This window comes from Ambystoma mexicanum, chromosome 10 (assembly GCF_040938575.1).
Source record: "Ambystoma mexicanum isolate Mex_15411 chromosome 10, UKY_AmexF1_1, whole genome shotgun sequence".
In the NCBI taxonomy this organism is placed as follows: domain Eukaryota; kingdom Metazoa; phylum Chordata; class Amphibia; order Caudata; family Ambystomatidae; genus Ambystoma; species Ambystoma mexicanum.
Window position 1 is genome coordinate 1439378386 of NC_090932.1, and position 18954 is coordinate 1439397339.

The following is an 18954-nucleotide window of genomic DNA, read 5'->3' on the forward strand; positions in this document are numbered from 1 at the left end:
TAGCGCTGCTGGAGGAGATATGGCACGCATTTGTCGGTCATGATGTGTCCATTCTGCGACAAACCTTGACAGTTCTCCCACAGGGGGGCTTAAGTGGGAGAACCTGGGCTGGTCACGCTTGTTTGCTAGAATGGCCCCTGGATTGGGAGGAGCCACAGCGATGCTGTGAACCCCTGTAGGACTGGGACCTTTTCCTGTACTGGCCCCCTGATGAGTACAGCGTCTTGTAGGAGGAGGAAGACTGGCACGTGGTGCGGTTATCCCGCAAAGTCCTGTCATAGCGCCCTTTTCATGAACGAAAGGACTGACGCCTTGGCCATAGTGTGCCCAAGGAGCGAGCGGTTTCCCTGTCCATTTTTATGAACTGTAAGGCCTCGTCCACCTTCTTCCTAAAAAGGGGGAATCTTTCAAAGGGCATATACATAACCCTGGACTAGACGAGTCAAAAATCTGTGGCCTTGAGCCAACCCTGCCCTACGTAGGACCACTCCGTTCCCAAGCTGGCGGAAACCAGTGTTGGCGATGTCCCACAGAGACCGTAGTGGCATGGTCTGATGCCAACTCGCCTTCATTGAAGATGTCCAAGGACTCTTGCTTCTTGTCATCCTGCAGGAACTCCAGAAAGGGACCCAACTTGTACCAAAAATCGCGATCGTAACATGCAAGTATGGCCATTGCATTAGCCGCCCTGATAGTCGTGGCTGCGGTGGTAATGATTTTCTTACCAAAGTCAAGGCATTTGCCTTCCTTGTCTAGGGGGACAGAGAAGGATAACGATTGGTTAGCTGATCTTTTTCTGGCAGCTACTGGAACAACAGAGTCTGGTATGGGTTGGGTGCGGAGGCATGTAGCGCTCTCTGGTGCTTTGTACTTATTGTCGAACACGTTTTTTTTTTTTTGCCGGGGCAGTTGCGGGATGCGCCAAGGTGATCAGGCCATCCTCCCAGACGTCTTCCAACAGCGGGATAGACATGATAGATTTCCTGCGCTGCTCTCTGTGCTGGTACAGCACACTCCTTTCTCTGCTCCTCTGGCGCAAGGCTGAACATCGTGGCCGCTCTGGACATGAGCGCATGGAAGGCTACTTCATCAGGGGTTGAGTCCCTGAGTGAACGTCATCTGGTACCCCCATCAGCTATGATGAAATTGTCAAATTCATCACTGTGGGTAGTGTGTGTGGAGACCCTCTTCATCAGGATCTTTGTCCCAGTATCTGACAGCCTCTGTGGTACTCACTGGTGCTTGCCCCTTCTGGGGGGAAGAGGGATGTTATCCATTTCCTTGGAAGGCACAGGAACATCTGTTGCGAGGTTGCCTAATAGGTTCAGTAACTGGGGCTGGTGCAGGCAGACCTTGTTGCAAGGTTGCCACCAGAGTGGTTAGAGTAGATAAAATGTCCAGTGACCTGTCTCTTTGTGAAGGCAATGATGGCTGTGGTAAATGGATGGCTTGAGCTGAATGCAGAGGGGGTGAAGGTGGGAGCCTGATCAGGCTTGCCTCACCCGGTGGTGAACTTCTTGGAGGTGATGTCCTGCATGCTGGCGACGACGGCAGTGACATGATGTCCTCCTCCTTTGTTTGCTCCCGATCTGATTGGGATAGACTTGGCTCTGACACCACAATACCACCCGGCAGCAAGGCCACCCCAAGGTTGGGAAATGATGCCCGTGGAGGGGTTGTTAATGCAGATACTATGCTGGTGAAAATTTTCTGGTGACCCTAGTGTGGAGGGAACCACTTGTGCCCGTCGACAAGGCCATCCATTACCTTGAGGAGGGTATCGCAGCCGTAGATGCTGTGTGTGGGATTTTTGTGGTGGTTGACGTTTTTGTCGATGACTCGGTAGTCGTGGCGGTCGACGGCTTTGTTGACTGCGTGCGGTAGATGACCTGGAGGGAGGCTTGGTCGTCGACGGTGATAGCCTTGTCACAGATTTCGACGACGAGCCTGTTTTGGACCTTGAAGGCGAAGAGTGGCCACCAGACTTCGACGTGGACTTAGACGTTGCCTCCTTGGGGCAATGGAAAGGGCCTTGGCTCTTCTCTTCTGCCGACACCCCTTGGGTACTGACATTTGGTGAAGACCACTCCTTGTGTGAGGAGGAGGGGTCTTTATGTAGCTTCTTGCTGGCGGCGTGGAATTCATACGACCTAGACCACTTACTAGAGGTGGTTCGCTGGGCTCTGCTGCCCTGTTGTAACGAGGCATGACTCTGTACGGAAGGGGAGTCAGAGACCTTGCTGGCGCCCTCGAACCACGCGATGAGATAAAAGTGAAGCTCCCTCAGCGTCTTGTTGGAGAATGACTGGCAGATTTTGCAGTCCTGGATGACATGACATGATGAAGGCATCAGAGGCAGTCTTGGTGATGATCCACGTAGACATTCTTCATTCCACAGCGGGCACAGACCTTGACCTGGCTCTTCCTTGTGGGTTCTGCCATGAGGTAGGCCCAACTGCGCACACAAAACTTCGTCAAAGATTACCAACGGCAGGAGCGGTCCACGTAGGTAGCATTGTCACTGCCAAAACCGGTCATCGAGCAGACGTCAAAAAATATATATTTATCTTGGGAAAAAAGAAGTTAATTTCCAAATGTATTTATAGAAATGTTGAAGAGATGATTTTTGAGCACTCCCTACACTAACATGTGATAACAAATCTAAAGATGGCCAACAGGGGAGGAGTTAAAGGAGTTGTTCCTATTGGCTGTGAGCAGTATGACCCAAAATGAATGATAGAGCTCAAAAGTGACTGAATGTTTTCAGTTTAAGTTTAAACTGCTCTGTTACGAGGATTCCCAGCCTGACCACGGGGAATATTCACAGCATGTGAATCTATGAAAGATCCAATGCTGGCGAATAAGCCCAAGGATGGGTCGGCCAACACAAAAACACCACAGAGACAACAGGAGGGAAGCTTACAACACTGATGGAAACAGGAGAGCAGAAGGAACAGTCAAATCACTTTACGGGAGACGGATGAAATACAGGACCGTACAGCTCCCCAGACATGGTGATGAGCAGGGAGGAGATGCAACAATGCTTCATGGACATCTAAACCAAATTGACTGAGTCCCTGCAAGTGCAATTCGTGGACATGAAGGCTGATATGAAGCACACCATGCAGGAAATGAGAAGGCGGTCCGGATAGATCCCAACAAAAATGCCATACAGGAGCTGGTTGAAGATTCACAGAAGAATGACTAACTCCTGGAGAGAACCTGTCGAGAGTGGCACAAAATTTAGAAATCCAACGTGAGGACCTGGAGAATTGTTCCCGGAGGTCAAATATTCAAATTGAGAACATTCCGGAAAACATCAAGAGTAATGACCTGAAGGAGTCGGTGGAAAATGTCTTTAGGGAAATCATGGGAGGAGGCCCGGGTGAGTCAATCCCAATTGACCGAATACATAGGGTGGGCCCCAAGAGGATCGAACCAGGTGCCAGAGCGAGAGATGTGTTAGCAGCACTGATGAATTACAACCTGAAAGAGCGGATAATGTACGCGGCGTAAACGGCCGGCACAATTACTGATGAACGGGGCAGAGATCCTCTTCTTTCAGGACCTAGCGCACTCAACATTGAGCAAACGTCGGGCGATGGGCCCAGTGACAAGGGCTCTTATACAAAAATAAAGTATAAATGGACATTCCTATTTGTCCTCCTGTTTACCTGGGAGGGTAGACAACACTGAGTTACGACCTGCAAGGAGGGAATGTCCATACTACAATTGGAAGAGGCCAACCAAGAGGCCTCACCAACCGAGATATGGGCCCCACTAAGGAAGAAACCCGGAGAATGGAGAAAGGTACTTAATGATAATGATGTTATTTATAAAGCGCATTTATCCAAAGCACTTTACAGAGCACATATTTACATACAATATCTCAAAAAAGGTAGTCGGCACTCCTCTCCAGAAAGAACATGGCATGATAACCTGTTCTGGGATGAGAGTTTGCAGCACACTCTTTTTGCTCACTGTACTTTTCACAGATGGGAAATATTCATTTGCATATCAGTCTTTGTCCAGCCCACATGGGCAGTCCAGCACTGAAATGCTATGGCAATTCCTCTCTGAACAAGAGTACCAACAGCAACCCCATACACATGTTTCAGCCTTGTTGGGCCTCATAAGTGAGGTGGAGCTGTGCCTCTCGAGTCCACGTCTGGTTGCCCACAGGTAACTCAGTTTGACCAACCCCAAGTTCCTTGCAAATATTTCAAAAAAGGTAGCAGGCGCTCCTCTACAGAAAGAACATGGCATGATAACCTGTTCTGGGATGAGAGTTTGCAGCACACTCTTTTTGCTCACTGTACTTTTCACAGATGGGAAATATTCATTTGCATATCAGTCTTTGTCCAGCCCACATGGGCAGTCCAGCACCAAAATGCTATGGCAATTCCTCCCTGAACAAGAGTACCAACAGCAAACCCATACACGTGCTTCAGCCTTGTTGGGCCTCATCAGTGAGGTGAAGCTGTGCCTCTCTCAGCACAGTGAGCAGGGAGTCCACGTCTGGTTGCCCCCAGGTAACTCGGGGTTACCAACCACAAGTGCCGTGCAAATATTTTAAAAAATGGTAGCAGGCTCTCCTCTCCAGAAAGAACATGGCATGATAAACTGTTCTGGGATGAGAGTTTGCAGCACTTTTTTTGAAATATTTACATACAATATCACCCAATCGAAATTGGTACTTAGAAAGATAGAGAACTGACCAGACTAGAATTCCTCAGCAAATTTCTGAAAGACTCAATGGTAACGAGGGAAGGAAAAGTATCCCGACCAGGAAAAAGCTGGGATCCTCCACATGAAGCAGCGGGCACACGGAAGCGTAACGCGCACACTAGGCACGATGAACCACGACGTGTGAATCCACAAAGATGACAGAGGGCCAATATACATACCGACTTGGCCCGGACTGCAACAGAGTTGGGTGTGCGGGGGAGGGGTGGTCGGTGTTGGCCGGGTCCTTGAGCTTGTAGTAGGGTTTAGTTGGTCCCTACCTACAATATCTCTAGGTCCTACAGGTGAGTCGATCTCGGGTAAAGGGTTCCCCCAGACTTGTTAGGAACTTTGGCTCGCTCCCGAAGGGAGGTTGTGGGAGACGGCTAAGGGGCTGAGGATGGGGTTGAGGTGGGGAAATGTTTCTGGAGGGAGGAGGAAGGGGAGAACCAGATCCACAGGCACGCAAAAGTACAGGGGTGGCAGCATGAGGGGTTCCAAAATCTGAACATATGAGGGGGATGCTTCAAAACGTAGTGGGTCGGACAAAAGTAGATTATAGGGGATGGGAAGTGATCTGGGACCACACTTTAAGCTTCTAACATACTATGTGGAAGAAACTGAAACAATACCTGGCGATAGAACGCCCAGAGGTAATAGCCCTCCAAGAAACCCATATCTGTAAACAAGACGGGCTAAGGATCAAATTGAGAGTGTATCCCACAATGTATCAATCCAATTACTGTTATGTGGTATGGGAGCTGTCCAATTCATGCACTATCTTGTATTTACATCTATAGCAATCAGGGTTTACAATGTTTGTAGTACTTATTCCCCTCCCCCCCCCCCCCCCCTTTGTCATTGTCACTCCTTTTCTGCTTTCAATGCAACCATGTGACTACTGTAAGTCAGGGTGTGAGATAGATTTTCGTCTTTGTTAAGGCAGTTTTAGTTCCATCTTCTCCGGATGATACAACATCTAACACTAAATGGAAGGGTTGGCAGTAAAACAGTCAAGAATGGATTCCAAAATGGAGGGCTTAGTGTCACGACCCTCGTCCAGAACCCCCTCCGGCAAACCCATTGGCCAGGTGGAGTCAGGACTCGGACCTCTAGAGCCTGGCATCCTCTTCAAAAGCCCTCATGGAGCCAGTCCTGGCGCCTATGGCGCCAGGCTCATACACCATGAAAAACAATGTGCTTGGGAACTACTTTGTTGTATTGTCAGCCAACATGGAGGCATCCACATAGCTTGGTTCCTAAGAGCCAAGCTATGCGGTCTAGTGTTTTGGGTATGGTAGCCTAGGGACTACTTTACCTGGACTATTTTGTTGGGGCTATTTAAACCACACCTGAGCAATACAACACGCTTTGCATTACTTTGCAGCCTGCAACGTGACGCTCACCGTGTCCAGCTATTACCTCGGAGAAGCAGAACCTGCAAGGAGACAAAAGGAACATCATTAGCAGCAGCATCTTACCTGCAGTCTACATCTTCAAACACTCGCAGCTACTGAGAACAACTTCCTCGAATCTGCGCGCCTCCCGGACAGAACGACCTGAAAGAGGAAGATCGAGGCAACATTAAAGAAAGCAGTAGAGACATTTACAAATTACAAACTGCTCAAAAGGCTTACCTGGCTGGTCACCTCTCGGCTGGCACCACTCCAGACATTCCACTCGCGCTGAAGAACACCGCAACCTACAAGGAAGGAAAACGCAGGTTAGCAAAGGCAAGACTTTGCAGCGCTGCGCATAGCGCTTACTTACTGCATCATAGCGCTCTTAATGCGCCATCATTTACCAGCGGGGCTCAACCAAGCCAGTTCCGTGTATCTAAGGGAGAGAAAAACAGACATTTTAAACAAAGAAAGGCATGCAGGATAGCAACAAAACTAAAGAACAGCAATAAAACCTACCTGAACAATATCAAACGGGCCGGCGTCGGTGAAGTAACTGCACCTCATTCGCCCCTGAAAGACAACGCGCCCCTGCAAAGAAGGTAGGACGGAGAGCATGCCTAATTCTACCACAAGGTGAGGAGAGGGCGCCAGAGGGACTGAAATCATACGGGGGTAGAGGGAGGATACTTACCCCAGTCGGTCAGTCTTGAACACAGTCCTCCTGTATTTTCAGGCAGAACCTTCCCTGCAGACCACATCAGGGCAAAGCTGAGAAGCATACCAGCGAGTAACCCGGCTGGGTGGCGTCCCTTTGGATACCAGGTGAGCGTAACACTTAGCCCAGCCAAAAAGGGGTAATAAACTGGAGTCTTTAAGAAGCCCGATCTGGACCTCTTAATAGCAAATAACTCAAACCGGGATTTGCCCAAGCCACTGCACTTAGCAAGTATTGCCAAATGAGGGCTTTAAAAATGCTAAATACGGAAGGAAAACTCTTTCCTCAACAGGTCAGTAGACCTGCCACCTCCAAGTTACAGGAACTAAGCCGCAAGAAGGGAAGCAGGGGTAGGACCAAATACTACCCCTGCTAAAATACTCGTCGGGCACAAAGGTGAATCACTAAACGGGCTTTGGAATAAAGGGTCAGGTCATCAATCACCAGTTGGCCAGTAGGACTGCCACTTGGTTTTAGCCACCCCCCCACAGGAAGTGAGGGCTATAGTTGAGTCCTACACTGCCCTACACCACTTTGGACCAATATGGAGGCTGCCATTGTGTGCTCACAAAGGGACAATGTGTCAGAATGGGCATTTTAAGTCTATCTCATGCTCGCTTAGACAAAGGAAAGCCCGGAACACACAATGTCGGAGAAGAGGATTTCAAAAAAATCATTGGTACCCAATAACTACCAAAAAGGTAAATTGGGCTATGAATGTGGTAAAATAGCTTGCACCCCTGGTGAAGCCCAAACAAAAATGCAGCGGCCATCAGCCTACTCCCAAAAACCTGTGTTGGATCATAAAATTACCTTAGGGAAGAAATGGTTAGCCTGAGAGGCAACCTTGGGCAACCATGGGACGAGAGGCCGCAATGCCATATACTTTACATAAGGGGACACGGGACGTACTGACAGGTGGACATTAGGAGAATACCCTCTGGCCTCCAGAAAGAAATCAAAGAAACAAAAAAGACAGGGGGAGCTAAATATTGAGGGGCACTAAAAATTGGCCACCAAATCCCCAAAATAGGAATTCTGGTTGTTGGGAAGGAGAGAGGGTCTTCCCACCCCCGTAGGCGATACAAAATGAGAAAAAAACGCTAAGAGGGCACATCCAGGGAGCAGGGGGTACACATAAAGGAGGGTGCGCAATCACCTTAGTGCATGCATAACAAGCTATAAGGTAGATGTGCGTGTGAACCCGATTTTGGTGAACGGCAGCTATCTTAGAATTTAGGTCCATGCGCAGCGAACAGCATTATGTGTGCTCATATTAGATCCCTTGCATGAGCGCGAACACCACCCCCACCAGGTCTCAGAATCTATGAGATCCTCCATTGTTCCAAAAGTGCTAGGCCCGCACGCCCTGGGAAGAACGCGCCCTGCAAGATCATGAGAAGATAGCAGAGCACCTCTTGGCAGTTCCATCCCACGTAACAGATAGCAAGGCCCTCCTGCCCCCAATAATCCCCCACAAGAAATAAAGTGCTTTTATCCTGAGACCCCTGTATTGCACAGTACCATCCAAACCCAAACCCAGACCACCGACCATAACTTTTGCACCCCTCGATTGATCACTAAGATCAGAAAGCAAGGCTGTCGCGCCTTCAGAAATGGGTCACGTGATTTGTGCAGCTAGGTTCAGGGTGGCAACAAATTATAGCCAAAAACAAAGGTGAATGACCTTGGGAGTTGCTGACCTGTCTGAGAGCGAGTGAATCATGCGAATTAGTGTGACCTTGTCTCGCCCCACAAGCCCCTCCCTGTATCTTCCAGGTGCATCTTACAACGATAAAATAACATCGTTTGGGTTAGTCGCCAATTAATTGTTAGGCCAACTTCACCTCGGGTGACGAGCCCAGCATCGCCCACGTGGAAGGAGATGGACCGATGAAGACAGACCAATGGCCTGGCATCCCATATGGAGCAGGACCTACATTTATAGGGCTCTTCCAATCCGTAGTTTAGAATTGTACTATGTCATGACGTCATTAGTGCTTATAATGTGCTGTAATGTGCTGCACATGCCTACGGAACGCTGAACGTTTGGCAGCAGCAGAGTTCTTTGCTGATGCACTTCTATTTTGTATAAATAAATACTTGTTATCCTTGCAAATGTGTCTTGGGCTTTTTTCCCTAGCGGGCTGTATTTCTTCTGCTGTGAGCATGCAGGGACGTGCCTTCATGGTTTAACGGTCTTCATGATGATAGTGGAGTTTTTGGATGACACTGAAATGCAGAAACCCAGGGCACCGTGCCCACATCATTTCAGTCTGTCAGTTTTATGAGATGTAGATCACCCCAGAGGGATATGTGGGTCTTCTGTGCATATGGATGTTGTGCGAGTTGTTCAGCTGGGGTTCTCCGGACTAAGGTTTTAGACCTGCTTCAGACAGAAACCAAAGTAAATTAATGGCAATCATGTTATGTCCAAACTGCAGTTGCCGGCATACGGTGCGATATGAAAGCAGAGCTCTCTCCCTGATGGCCTTTCCTTAAAATTAAAGGACTTTTAGCTAGCAGCTTGCAGTTCATACAGGATTATTTAAACTATCAACTGTACATTGGCATTTAATGGCTTGCACCTCAGATCGTGGCAACAAAGTACAAGTTAAAAGAATAGTGCGCTCAAAAATGTTATTGTCCCAATCGTTTCGGGCAAGTCGTTATAAGCATACGGTGATCGATCGTAAAAAATGTTTCCGATGCATCTTACCTTGGTTTTCCTCACTTTTACACATGCAAAAACGTGTTGTGCGTGGCCATCTTGTGCTAATCTTATCCGTGGATCGATCACCCTAAGTTCAAGTGCACTCACGGCAATAAATCAAAACACCCGCCCCCGAAGCTGACATCACTTGTCCCAAAGATCTGCTCCACCTATTTTCATTACGTTCGTGGCCAGCAAACCTCAACGTGCCACATCACGCAGAAACAGGAAGATAAACACAAGATAATCACAGACATCCACACATAGAGCGTACCTTTTGTCTTGCCCTAGATAGCATTTCCGTATATAATATTTCAATGATACATCAACAGTAGTCTGTAATGGTGCAAGTGCTTTTATTTTTCAAAGAATGTTCACACAAAATTATAAACTCCAGGAAACAGGTTGCCTTTTCTCAGCTTCTGAAGGAGAAAATTCTGGGGCCGCAGGCTTCAGGGCACAGGAGAGCAGGTCCGCAAGACACCTACAGTGACCATCACCACCAGGTAGTGATTAAGGAATCACAGATGTGTGCAGCATTACACACACTGCTAAATCGGGACCCAGAGGAGCAAGGGCTACGAAATGTGGCAGGAGAGGGTATGGGACCACAAGCAAGCGATGTCCCAAGTCTCGGGTTTCAACTCAAGACCGCAGTGATTCTGCAGCATACCCCGAGGTGGAGCTGGACAGTTTACTGGATGTCCCAGGAAGACTTCCAAAGGGTGCTCATTTGGCAGGTAAGTAGGGGGAGCTAAAGTAGTAGTTCCCACTACTCCAAAGGGACGAAGTTCCTTGGCAGGTCTTCTTGATCGATGCAGAAAAAGGTGGTCCGACGGGTCAGCAGAGGGTGAAAGGTGTAATACCTTACAAAGCGTCTCTGGTGATTCCACAAGTCTGTTTCTTCAGTGCAGGATACTTGGCTGCTTCTGTAGTTTGGAGAGAACTCAGGTGATTGACCTGGAATAGATTCAGAGCCCCGTCTCTTATCCAGTTGATTTTTTAATGTAGCAGGTAAGTTAGAGTTGGCGACAATCGCACGACTCTCGAGCTACGCAGATTACGATGAATACTCCATGTTTTGTCCTTTTGTGTCCTTGTCTTGCCATATAGCACAAACAACAAAACAATTCAGTGACGCCCCTTGGTGCTCAGTGTGAGAGAAGACATGTAATTTTTGCACTCTCAAAGCGCAACGCTCTCGCTTCTCCGTTTTCTTGTATCATGAATGCTGTCATGTTTCTCCTTATTACCGGAAACACAAACGGACATATAGGGCCATATCGATTGTCCCACATAACGCCGATTGAAAAAACTCTGCTTATGGTAATCCTCCACTGTTGATTCCAGAAGCCATCTGCTAGCACCTGGAAGCTATGGCACAGGCAGTACTGTACAAAGTATCTGCGAACAAAACACAATAAAAATACATTTCAGTAGCTGTTCTTTATTTTAATATAACAAGTTACCGTATAACTTATAATTGTTTTTAACCTAATCATAAGCACAACACAACCAATATTTAACACACAAATGCAAACATGGTTTGCTGCTTGAGACCACGAGTTGCATACAATTTGAGCACTGTGAAGCAGGTATAGCTCCCAATGTAATGGAGAACCACATGTAGAAAACGAAGAACAAACATAGCAACCATTCAGCTTGAACCCCGGAGCGATGTCATTGTAACAAAGCTCGCAAGATTACCATTCGAAAAGCGATCAGAGTACACACACACAATGTTTACCCCACCTTCAATTAATTATTATGCATACTGCACAACACCCTACTTGTTTTTAATCCCAATAAAAATGTTAGGTAAACTTGTACTTAAATTCTGGAAATTCCATGGTTGGTCCATGAGCAACTGCTCTGTACTATGTATCACACACTTTCACACTAACGTGGTGGTACATGTCCGCTCCCAATATAGTTGTAGTTATCTTTTTTTTTCTATTCCCCACAATTTGTCCTTTGAGCAAATGCAGCTTAGCTTTCAAGGCCAAATTACAATAAGGCACTTGAACTATTCAAAGGCAGAGACGTTTAACTTTCGATTTCGACAAAGAATGCTGGAAAAACGGATGCATTGAGGTGGTGCAGTGTTTCAGAACAGGAAGCACAGCTTGGAATATCCATGTAAAGATATGTTACGCCACGTTAACGTGTCTACATTCATAAATTATGTGTTGATGCAACACACAAGTGTATCAGTCCTCAAAGGAAATTCCAAATAAAGCTAATCTCACCCTCCTCCAGAAATGTTTCATTCAATCAAGCAGATTACCTGTTGATGGAGTAGCCGGCTCTACCATATTACCGTGTCTTTCTCAATGTAACTTGTGAGGGTCAGATAGACCTTAGCATTAACTACATGGAGAGATGATCCTAGCTTACACACGCTGAAGTCACTATACGGATGATCAAAAACACAATTGTAGTCTTCCGCCCCCCTATGTAATATTCTTATGTACACTGTCTTACCAATGAACAGTGTATGTTCAGACACTGTGTGTGATCTCGTCACTAGCTCTATGGCCTTCCAAAAGGCTCCTGGGTCAGCCCTCTCTGTAACCATCATGCAACACAGGTGACCTAGCACATCCCTTAGCAGTGTATCAACATGTTTGAATGAAAAAAACGGTTCTTCTTGGGATGTCTGTGCCGAGTCAGGAAGGGGCATGAGGCATTGAAGAATTGGTTCATATTACTCAAATAGTGTGTGTCCTTGGCGTCAGAGAAGTTTTCAGAAGTCTGAGCATATCTGGATGGCACAGGCTCACAAAGCCAACATCAAATGTCTGACTGTCTGCTATCCTGGAGTCTTGTGCCTCCAATGATCTCACCTTCATCCAGATTCTCACTGTGTCTAGAGCACTGGTTCTGTCTAGGCCTTTCCAAAGGCACCAACCTTCACTCTGTAGTGAGAGAACTTTTGTGACTTTTTTTTCTGTAAGAAATCGCATACTAGAATGAACTGGACAATATATTTGTATGATCTAGTGAAACTCCTATACTAGGCACAGTATAAACCAATAACTCTGTGGGATATCACATTTAACATAGGAGAGTTTGAGCAAGGGGTGTAATATTCAATTAGTTTCTTTTGAATTAAAATTTGATTTTTTTGGCATTTGATTTGGCATTGATAACACCTCCAGATGTGAATGTGAATGCATTTTACAGAGAGCTACAAATCATTTAATCTAGAACTGCGCATTATTAACAGTTTTGTATTTTGGAGGACAAAGCTCGTTTGCAATGTTTTGTGGCATTGTATGGGTCCTGGGAACAAAATCCAGTCCATGAGTATGCATGGCCAACACAGTCAATGTAAGATCTTTAACAAATTTCAAAAATCATTTGCTCGTATATTGGCTTGGCCACCCATTGTTTGCTTCATTTTGTAAAGGCCCCAATTTTCCTGAGGTTCTCGCTTGATGCCTACTTATGTTATTGTTATGTGCAAGTACTGCTAATATGCAAACTTCTTTTTCGCCTCCATAACATCTATGCCGAAGTGCAACCTCTTGTGCCACTACTTTAGGCACATACTATGGAACACCTCCAAATCTCCAGTGTGACAGAAACCGGTGTGCCCCTTCAGGTCTCTCGAAAGCATTTTATCGTACACAAGCTTTTCAAGTACTTTGTGTGGAGGTGAACATGGCACCAACCACTTCTTCCATTCCTCCTCCTTCGACAACGGTCCATGTGCACATTCGTGGACATTTTGGTTTTCTGTTCATGCGTGTACGTTGGTACAGTGGTGCATCAATGACCATTTCTCAAGTAGAATTTCCACAGATATGTCAAGTTTTGGAGCTCCACCAAAGATGGTTGCTGATGGACTGACACCATTTTATAAGATTTTCCGAACCCTTCTTTTTCCCCAGCAGCTGTAATTTTTGTATTGATTGATTTTGCAACATGCCATACATGAAATTGATGCTGAATGTGTGGAAACTGCTCTCGCATGGCCTTCACTATTGAAACGTCCCTGTCGATGGCTATCACGTCTATTTCCATTCCCCTGGATTGCAGAAGTTGAATGAATTTGATTAAACCATATTTCTCCATGGCAACAGACGATGAACATTCAGACACCTGCACCACCACAGAGCAACATTTTTTTACTTTCCATGTCTTGAAAGTGGTAAGTGCAGTACTTTGTGGAAAATCCTGGACTGTCACACTGTCCATCGCCAGCTAGCGAGAAACGTTTGCCAGAGAATGTACAGTCCATTGACCTCTGTTCGACATTCCAAGCATGACTAATAGCAGGGAATAAGAATTCCCCTTGGTATTTTTAGTATTGAGTTTTAGCAAGGAACTCAAGACCCACAAACTGACAAAAACTGGAAATCTTGCTGAAAGTCGATCCGCTGAACAGTAAAGCTGCTGAACAAAGTAGATTCTCAGCTGGCACTTTGCAGAGCATCGGTTGAGCAGGCCATGTAAATTTATTATGGAGGTGGATACGGGTTGCTTGGATTTTCAGGTTGGTGCCTTGTAATATGCGAGACATGTTCACCAATGGCTCCCTGCATATCTTGGCCCCGATTGTATGTTCACATTTGAGCATGTGCACTATCTCTTTCAGGCAGTTATCGAACACAATGTACTTTTGCTCCTTTAGTAGCCAATCGTCCTGCAGTACTGATTTTTGTGAATCGACGGTGGTGGACAAATCCTCAAGACTTTGCAAACTGAAGTCGAGAACTTGTGCAAGATAATCGGTCAATTTAGTTGGAAGCTTCAACCTCTGTCAGTTCATGATGTGATAATATAACATGAATTGGAGAAACAGCTAACTTTGAATGTGTTTTTGGTAGAACTGTTTTAGCAGGTGTAGATTGTGTGAAGGGGTCGGCAAGAAGTTGGTATGCATCATCACTTTCTTCATTTTCATGTGTTCGACCTGGCACAAAGTAGCAATGGGCCAGGCTGACTTTGTAAGGGTTGCATGTGACATTCCATTCATTTTCCGCCCACTGGACAAATGCATCACTAGTCTGCTTGTTGATTGTGCCACGCTGCGCCCTGAGATATTAGTTGCTCCAATGTGAAATGGGTTTGGCAAGCGACATCTTTGGTTACAAGCAATGTCTGCGTCCTTATACTCATCTTACTTCTTGGCTTTTAAAAGAATAAATAGAAGAAGATGCTGAATTTATTGCACACATACAGAACATCCAATATTGCAACTAAAAAACCTAGAAAGACAAAAATATCTGCTCAAAAGCTGGTGCAAAACACACTGGTATGTTTTTTTACCCTTGGTTTCTTAATTTGCTTCGAAACGGTGGCCTTCTTTTTGCAGACGGCGATATGAAGCTGTAAAAAAACATTTGTGTATGGTTTTAATACAGCAAAGTTAATTTCAACACAAACATAACTACATATCTACAAATCGAAAACAACTAGATAGACTGGAAAACATTTCGACATAATGAAAATGTATTCGGAATGCAATGTGATGCCCAATTTTACTTCATAAATGTATACCTCGGTTCCATGCGCCTCGTCTAATTCCACATCTGGAGTACATTCCTTGGATAGATTAATATACAAAAAATACAATGTCAGCCAAAGTGCACAATCAAAGTTTGCATTCGACAGAGCACCTGCAAGCTACGTATTTTACATACACTTTGACCCATATACTGTTAGGGTTGCTGTCACAACAGAAATAGAAAGTTAGTATGGATAAAACCTAGAATCGAGTGTATGTGACTTGATCATAACATTCAGTTCATATTTCAGCTGATATCCATCCGAGTTCAAGCATGGACTTTATTTGAGGTCACCCTGTAAAACCTAGTGATTAAAATGTTCCAAAGGAGGATGAGATAGTAGTCGAAGTTCCACCAACCACCTATAATACAGCACTTGTTTTAATACAGAACAGAAAAAATGCAATGTAGAAGAAGGTACATACTGAACTGAAATGCATACAATGGTACACACACATACCTGCCAGTTTGTACAAAAAGCCATTTCTGCACATAATACATTTTGATATGTTTACATTGAAAGCATACCACATGCAAGTAGTTCAATCGCATACAAAGTGTAGTGTAGTGTAATATAATTACTTGGTATGTGTATGAGGTTGATGTTGACTCCGGAAATGAAACTGTATGTAATGTATGAAAAAAGTACAATGGAATGGAAAATTAGTTCTTGAAAAGTGGACTTATGCAACGCTATACTATTTCACTTTGTGCGGGTCGGTAGGGCTCACCATTGGGATAGAAGGGATATTGGTGGTTGCGTCGCTTGCGAGTGTCTGTTATTACATCAATGTAAACTGTAAAACTCCCCCTCACTAACTACAAAACCATAACAATGCATCGAATCTACAGACCTCCCGGAACATTGAGCTCCTTCGAGGAAGAAATCAATGCACTCCTGTCCACCAACACAAAACCCTCCTCGCAAATCATTTTATTAGGCTACCTTAATCTAGTTTTCAATGACCCTACTGACACTCATGCTACCTCCATCGCCAACTTCTTAGCGGAGCTTGGCCTTACTCAGAGTCCTTCTACCCACCCATGTCAAACGGAGAATCCTCAACCGGATATTGGACCTTAATTGCAGCACAACCATCACTTCTATTGAGCCTCAACCTTGGACCGACCACAACCTCCTGTCATTTAACCTTCAAGCTTGCACCCCTCCCAAAATGGACTACCTCACTGCCCCATCAATGCCTACCAGGAATAGAAATATTACTGCAGATAAACCTTTGCCTCTCCTCCAACTTTTACTCGTGCCCCCTTTTGCCTCCTCCGACTTGGTGGACCTCTATAGCCAAACCTTGACCACGGCGCTAGACAACATTGCCCCTCTAAAAATGCACAAAAGCAAACCTAAGGCACACCTCAATTCGGGGTTCATCCCGAATCTGAAAGCCCCAAGGAACGAAAAAAGAAAATGTGAAACATCATGAAGAAATAACCCCTCCCCAGACAACAGATATCTTGCTCAAAATTTCAGCCATATATAAAGAAGAGATTCTGATAGCTAAACAAGAAACCTATAATACCAGGATGGAAAAGGCTAGTCCTAGTTCCAGAGAACTATTTACCATTTTAAGAGACTTGAATCTCCCATCCCCTCGACTGATAACTGTATCAAGGACAAAACCTGGTGCACAAAAATTCAAGAAGCCTTAACAAATAAAATCCCTCTGTTGCAAAAGAAAGTAGCAGCTAAAAACCAGACCCTGATTCCACAGCAGACCACACTCAAACCTACCACCATCTAGCCGAAACCACTACAGCGATTCAAATTTACCCAAGTATCCACCCAAGAAGTAATTAACATTGTTGCCTCACTCAAACCCTTGATCACCGAAGCAAAACCTTTTCTACTGTAGCCGGCTGTATTATTGGATAACTTTCATACACAATTCATTGATGTGACGCAAATTGTAACATGTTAAACACAGTCCCCGAAGGATGCAATTCGATCCCAATTGACACTGATAACAATTGCTATATATCTGTAACCTAACAAATTAAACTCCTGTCAATGGCAATGAGATGAATGAACATTACAATAGTGGGTAAGTTTGTTCGAAATAGATGGAAATGTAAAGATCAAGGTAAAGATCTAGGAGATATGAATAGGTGACCTGCCCTTACCTTGACCAACAAACAGTTAGATTCAGCAAGCAGGGTAGTTAATAGCAGGTGAACAGGGAGATGTTCACAGGTTGCACGATGACGAGCTGACTCGCAGTGGTCACAGAAGTTCTCAGGTAGCTTGTTCACGAGTTGACTTGCAGTGCTCAAAGATGTTCTCATGATAAATATCAACTGGTTTATAAAGAATTAGAAAAGTGGGTGTGTATGTAAATGAATGACGTGTATATGGCATGGTTTTATGTGGATTGCAGGGGCGCGGCCTGCTTCAAGGGGATCCTGCCTGGAGACACGGGTCTGAGGAGGGCATGTTAACAGTGACCCCTGCGCATAAGATACCTTTTGAAGTGTACATGGTGTTTGGCACCTTGGCCCTTCCAACCCCTGCCAGCCCCCTTTGGCAGCGCACACCCACTGGTACCAACTGCCTTTGATAATGGAGGGGGGATGGATGGGCCTGCGGCGTGCAGAGAAGGGCTGGAACACTGCTGAATGGAGACACACTTGATTCACTGAAAAACTGAAACAACCATTGATAAAAGTTCTGTTGTGTTTTATTTTGTTGCTGATTTTTTTTGATGGCACAAATGTACTACACATTATAAAATTCTGGTTGCAGCACAGTGAGGGAAAATCCCTTGTACTGACCGCTGTCACTGGGCAAAGTTTCTCTAATGGCACCAACGACACAAGCCAGTATTACTCGTCGAAAGCGGTGTCTAAGCTTCCCATGAAGCCGCCATGTAAATGAACAATAGGCCACCAGCCTGTACCACCTGTTAAAGAGAAAGATACAAACTGTTTTTAAGTGAACAAGATAAGTGTATTAAACCTCAGTTGACAATGACAAATCATGTATCGTTGCCAGTGCAAAGGTTACTTAGACACTACAATATTGAACCACTATGCATTCCATTACATTTGGGACACAAAGAAATATTGCTTCATGGCTGTACATGAAATAAAAATAAGGAGACCACTGTGATTTCCCCAAATTGCGAGTGATGTTTAGAATTGCAAGACTACATTAGTTTGCCATTCATAGATCAAAGTTAAGACAATATAGGAGACAACCATGAAATGATAATGGCCTAAGTGACATCACAACTAGAGTACACTAACTCGTTACTTGGATTGCGAGGGCGAACTGTTGCTCGAAGTTCGTGCATAAGCACCATCATAATCCTCAACACGGACCGTGTGAGGCAGGCTGCCCTGAAGTCTGGCAGCTCGGTAATGCATTGCGGCCGATGCTCGCCTTCCGATATGTAGGACAAGCATGCAGAGTTTTCTCGGCGGCGGCAGCAGTTCTCCTCCTCGGTTGGCATTAGCGCGCACCGATTGCAGGTACACCAGGTGGAAACGCCGTCCATGCGACTAGGCTCAGGCTCTTGATCTGTTGAATCTTCCTCCCAACTGTCGTCCGAAGCCCCATCGTTTGTGCATCTTTCTCTTTCGAGTAATTCCGCCTCGGAAAACTCTGGCTCGTACTGGTAGGGCTGTATTGTTGCCATTATGGGGCAAAAAAGAAATTGATAGTAATGGTACTAGTATCTGTTCGCACATGCTACAAGCAACCAAGGTAGCTGACCAGAGCACAGAAACAAAGCTCAGAATTCTCAAAAAAAGACAGTGAAACGATTGGAAAATCAAATCTGATGTATGTTGTCTGATGAGATCGGTCTGTTTATACTTATGAGGAAAGAGGTGTCCTGCCATTTCCATGGAGACGCGTCATTAGCC

The 18954-nt window shown here is 45.5% G+C and overlaps 1 protein-coding gene across 8 annotated transcripts in view; it reads left to right on the top strand.

The window, feature by feature from the left end:
* Nucleotides 1-18954, top strand: part of HECTD4 (HECT domain E3 ubiquitin protein ligase 4) — a 4298785-nt gene that overhangs the window by 991154 nt on the left and 3288677 nt on the right. The gene's annotated exons all lie outside the window — the stretch shown is intronic.